This window comes from Ahaetulla prasina, chromosome 1, assembly GCF_028640845.1.
Source record: "Ahaetulla prasina isolate Xishuangbanna chromosome 1, ASM2864084v1, whole genome shotgun sequence".
NCBI lineage: Eukaryota > Metazoa > Chordata > Lepidosauria > Squamata > Colubridae > Ahaetulla > Ahaetulla prasina.
Genome location: NC_080539.1, coordinates 260,367,264 through 260,373,444, shown reverse-complemented (window position 1 = coordinate 260,373,444; position 6,181 = coordinate 260,367,264).

Genomic DNA, 6,181 nt, shown 5'->3' with positions numbered 1-6,181 from the left:
GACCATTTGACGACCGTCTCCAGGAGAGCTTTTTATCAGGTTCACCTGATCCGCCAGTTGCGTCCCTTCCTGGACCGGGATGCCATGTGCACGGTCAGTCATGCTCTCGTTACCTCTAGCTTGGACTATTGCAATGCTCTCTACATGGGGCTCCCCTTGAAGAGCACCCGGAGACTCCAGTTAGTCCAGAATGCGGCTGCGCGGGTTATTGAGGGAGCGGTTCAGAGCTCCCATGTAACACCTATCCTGCGCAGACTGCACTGGCTGCCTGTTGTCTTCGGGTGCGCTTCAAGGTGTTGATTACTACCTTGAAGCACTCCATGGCTTAGGACTGGGATACCTACGGGACCGTCTACTGCCATCGTCTATCTCCCAGCGACCGGGAGGGACTCCTTAGGGTGCCGTCAGCCAAACAATGTCGACTGGCGGCCCCCAGGGGGAGGGCCTTCTCTGTGGGGGCTCCTACCCTGTGGAACGAACTTCCCCCTGGACTTCGACAATTACCTGACCTTAGGACCTTTCGCCGCGAACTTAAAACTTATTTATTCCGTCTTGCTGGACTGGCTTGAATTTTTAAAATTTTAAATTGATTTTATGGGTCTTAAATTTCTGTAAATTTTATAGGGAGATATTTTATTTAAATGTGGCCAATTGAATAAGTTTTTTAAGGGTTGTCTTAGTATTGTATGTGTACTTTTTGTATTTTATTCTGCTGTGCACCGCCCTGAGTCCTTCGGGAGAAGGGCGGTATACAAATTAAATTATTATTATTATTATTATTATTATTATTATTATTATTATTATTATTATTATTATTATTATTATTATTATTATTGTTGTTGTTGTTGTTGTTGTTGTTGTTGTTGTTGTTATTATTATTATTATTATTATTATTATTATTATTATTATTATTATTATTATTATTATTATTATTATTATTATTATTACATGTACCTTGTCAAAACACAAGTCCAGATTGTTACAACCCTGAGCTATGTGATCTGTGGTATCAAACTACCTGCTTTACTTCACTTAAACTAGAACTGAGGCATATGGACTGTAGGCAGTCATCTTTACTAATCTTGATTTTTACCAAATCGGTCTGCTATTTGTAGATTCAGTTTGGAAACAATGTATAAAGTCTTAGTAAGACCACACCTAAAATATTGCATCCAGTTTTGATCACCACACTATAAAAAAGATGTTGAGACTATAGAAAAAGTGCAGAGAAGAGCAACCAGGATGATTAGGGGACTGGAGGCTAAAACATGAAGAACCATTACAGGAACTGGGCATGGCTAGTCTGGTGAAGAGAAGGACCAAGGGAGACATGATAAGGGTATTCCAATATTTGAGGGGCTGCCACTGAGAGGAGGGGGATCAACCAAAGGAACAACTTGCCTTCAGAAGTTGTGGGAGCTTCATCACTGGAAGCTTTCAAAAAGAGATTGGACTACCATTTGTCAGAAATGGTGTGGGGTCTCCTGCTTGGGCAAGGGGTTGGAGTAGAAGACCTACAAGGTCCATTCCAACTCTGTTAATCTGTTAGTAATTAAACTCAGGTATCCACGAGTGATCTTACAAAATCCACTTCAAACAATTTGCCAGGGTTATGAAAATATATGTGTATTAACACAATAGAATAGAATTATTTTATTGGCCAAGTGTGATTAGACACACAAGGAATTTGTCTATGGTGCCTATGCTCTCAGTGTACATAAAAGAAAAGATACGTTCATTAAGAATCATAAGGTAAAACACTTAATGATAGCGATAGGGTAAAAATAAGCAATCAGAAAACAATATCAATATAAATCATAAGGATACAAGCAACAAGTTACAGTCATAGAGATGGAAGGAGATGGGTGATGGGAACTATGAGAAGATTAATAGTAATACAGACTTAATTTGACAGTTGAGAGAATTATTTGTTTAGCAGAATGATGGCGTTTGGAAAAAAACCTCTTCTTGTGTCTGGTTGTTCTGGTGTTCAGTGCTCTATAGCGTCATTTTGAGGGTAGGAGTTGAAACAGTTTATGTCCAGGATGTGAGGGGTCTGTAAATATTTTCACAGGCCTCTTTTTGACTGGTGCAGTATACAGGTCCTCAATGGAAGGTTGGTAGCAATTATTATTTTTTGCAGTTCTAATTATCCTCTGAAATCTGTGTCTGTTTTGTTAGGTTGCAGAACCAAACCAGACAGTTATAGAGGTGTAGGTGACACTCAATAATTCCTCTTTGGAACTGTATCAGCAGCTCCTTGGGCAGTTTGAGCTTTCTGAGTTAGCGCAGAAAGAACATTCTTTGTTGTGCTTTTTTTTCTAGTCCCATACATAAAACAATACATAGACATACCGAATAACTAACTTGAGCAAGATTCAAAATTATTGTCCTCTACTTGCAGTTCTTAGAGCCAGCTATGACAATATTTTCAGCCCAGGAAAATGCTAGAACTGTAATATCCCATTAGGATATCAACAGGTGGATATGCAAAGGATTCTTAAACAATCACTAACTTGTTTTAAAAGAAAAAGAGGAGTTAGTTAAGCATATTTTCAGTTTGGCCCTTTGACAATTTTTTCATTTCCATCAAATTTCTCCATCTGCAGAATATTTTGGTGTGTTTGCAGACGTAGTTTCCAAAGTAGTTAAAACCAAAAAGCAAACAAGCTGCAATGTTGGCATGTTTCCCCCCCCCCATAACTAAGTCATCCTTATGAAGTACTTTGTTCTGTTCCTTAGCTCTCTTGTTATCAATACTTGAGAAAAATGGAGGCTTTCCTTTAGCTTGCCAGGAGGAAGTTGAAAGAAGTTTGTTCTATCATCCCGTAGAAAGTAAAATGCAAATAAGGCTACATCCTATTTCCAGTAACCATTCTAAGTGTGTGTCATCATTCATGACTCATGTCCCTCAAAGGAACAGCTCAATTTATATATTAAATCAGAATAGAATGAGTTGGAAGGGACCTTGGAGGTCTTCTAGTCCAGCCCCCTGCTCAAGCAGGAGAACCTACACCATTTCAGATAAGTGACTGTCTAGAGTCTAGTCTCTTCTTAAAAGCATCCAGTGATGGAGCGCCTACGATTTCTAGAGGCAAGCTGTTCCACTGGTTAATTGTCCTCACTGTTAGAAAGTTTCTCCTTAATTCCAGGTTACTTTTCTCTTTGATTAGTTTCCAACCATTGTTTCTTGTCCTGCCCTCTGGTGCTTTGGAGAATATTTTTTTAAATGTTTAATTACAGTCATTATTCTTCTTTAAACATTCTGCATGTCTCACCCATGCCTCAGCATTTCCACCATAGTATCATGGGAACTATGATAGTTGTAGTCTACCATAGTAGGGAACTAAGTTGTGCTGTAGTCCAACCTTTCTGGAGAGTAGCAGGTTGAAGAAGTCTGTTTCCATTTGTGTCTTTGGGGAGACAGACTGGATTTTCTATGCTTCTTTATCTCCAGGCGGTACTGGAGCAGCTCCAATCAATTTCTCCAACCCCAAAAGTACAGATCAATTGTGCTGGTTTTGTGGAGTGAGCAAATCTGTGTCAGTAGTTGGACATTAGTTATGTTTCTTTGTTGGTCAAGTAGCAAAGGCTGAGGGGCTACATAAGACCAAGGAAAAAAAGTGGGTTTTTTCTTAAGGTAGTGATAGTCAATTGCTCCAAATCCTGATTATGAGCCACAGAGGAAGGTTTGTCCCTGTGAAAACTCTAGTCTCCTACATTTTGCTCAGGGAAATGGAGGTAAACGGTGGTATGTTTTTCCACTTCAATAAATGAAACCTAGTCAGTTATTATGAGGCAGAGCTTGTTTTTCTGCTGCAGTGTGTCAATCCTCAGTTTGCTACAAGTTTTGTGCTGCCTTTTTTTTTTAAACTAAAAAACGCCAAAAGCTGGGTTTTTTCCAGCAATGTTCTAAAAAGTTACCAGAATTAAAGTATGGAAGGGTGAATCTGGCTGGGTAAGAAACAAAAGGCTGACTGCATTCCTGAGGTACTTGATACTTGTCAAGATTTTCCGAGAATGTGTGTAAAAGCACACAACACTTTGGCCTGCTGTGTGGGAAACAGCAAGCTTTGGAAAGGCACATTTCAGAGGGAGAGTTTGGAGAGCAACATGTCCCTTACTTTAAGAACTATATTTCAAGAATTGACCAATAAGACAGAACAGCGACACTTCTTAAAAAGACAAACTGAGTTTTCTCTCTTTCTCTTTTAAATAGTTTATATATTTTCTCTTTACATACAATAAGTGCTTAGTGAACAGCATACTATCTGGGTCAATTTGCTTACATAATAATACTTTTTCAGTTCCTAGTTCCTACTTCTATTATCCAACCATTGATAAAACAAGTCCCAAGTTCTAAAATATTCTGTGTCGTCTTCTTTTTTCTTCAGTGTTAGTTGAGTTGTCATTTTTCTGAACTGCTTTTTAAGTGACCTCCTGCAGAGCCCTTTTTTTTAGCAGCAGGAGGCCCCCAAAAGAAGCTTTACATAATATTGTGGAAGCAATTGTTTATATGGACAAGGGCATCTAGTTATTTTAAAGAGAAATTTAGAGTAATTATGGTTGTCCTGCTTTTCTACATAGCTGTTCAAGTACTGAGCAGTTTTGATGGACGTTTGTTGCTGGTGGTAGACCATCTTACCTACTCTGATGATCAGCTATCTTTGTCGACAAAATCCCTAGGACTCTATACAGATCAGAAATGAAGAAAACTATAGATCACAGGCAAAATGGAGCTCACCCGGACGCTTCATCCAACTTTCAGGGCCTTGAGCAAAGCTCCTTCTCCACAGGTGCCTTCCTCACTTGTTATTGCCAGTTTTCTAAGTGTTCTTTACTTCCATCTTGTTCTTTCCCTTTTGTAAAAAAAATAAAATGATGTGGGGTAGAGGCAAAGCCAGCTATGACTGACCCCACAACTACTTAGGCAGGAGTGATCCATTCCTCATTATTCCTCCTAATGGGAACGTTGGAACAGAACTGAAGTGACTAGGATTTCTGGAAACTACTTTATATTTTCCCTGACTGTATTTTAGGGAAATCCAAGATTTCATGCAGGCAAATCTAGATCCAGGGGTGAGAGTTGAGAGTGATTTTGCACCAGTCCAAAGTCAGTCAAGAAATTAGAAGCAGCACAGATTTGGGTAATAAGATCCCAGGAGGAAAATTATTTGCCAACAAAAATCTGACTCCCAAATTGTTCTTTACAGTCCAGACTCAGGCACGTTTCTTGATTTCAAGGAGACCCACTGAACATTTATGTTGCACTCACTTGGTCTTGCAGCATATGTGAGGGCTGAGGATCTTTTCCTAACCCTGCTATAAGTCAGATGATCATCCTGGATCTCTATGATAGAAGCTGATTGCTGCCCAGCTGTCCAAAACTCCAGCTGTCCCATTTTGGGACTCAATCAACATAAAATTCATTCAATCTAGAACTAAGGAGAAATTTCCTGACAGTGAGAACAATTAATAAGTGAAATGACTTGCCTCCGGAAGTTGTAGATGCTCCAACACTGGAGGTTTTAAAACATAGAGTGGACAATCATTTGTCTGAAATAGTATAGGGTCTTCTACTTGAGCAGGAATTTGGACCAGAGGATCTTCAAGGTCCCTTCCAACTCTGTTACTCTGTTAATTTGCCTACAGGAGGCCGAGCTGACAAATTAGTGGTTAGGAGATTATTTCTTTCTTGTTCTGACCTAGGCTTCCTTAGAGATTAAAGAAGCACAAACTTAGTCCCGGCAAACCTCTTTAATTCATATGGCTGTAAATTACTTTCCTTTACAGTCTGCAATGCGTGATAAACAGTCTTTCAAAGGAAGGTTATCAATAACTGCCTATCTCATGTGAAACGCTGCCAAAGAGCTTGGCACAGAGTCACAAACAGTATTTTCAATTCTTTTTTTAAAAAATCAAGTTTGTAAAATTATTTTTTAAATTTATACATATCATTGTGTGAATGGTGCAATGTTTGAGTATCGTACATTTCAATACATATAAACATATTCCTAATTATTACATTACATTTTCCTTATGTCATATTATTTACTTCTACCTTTTACACAAAACTTTAATTTTCATATAAATATTAACTAGTATGCAATAACATCTAAACCGATGTGCTTTAGCATCCATATTATGTTCCGTTATAGTTTTAATCGTAAACCCTCAAAAA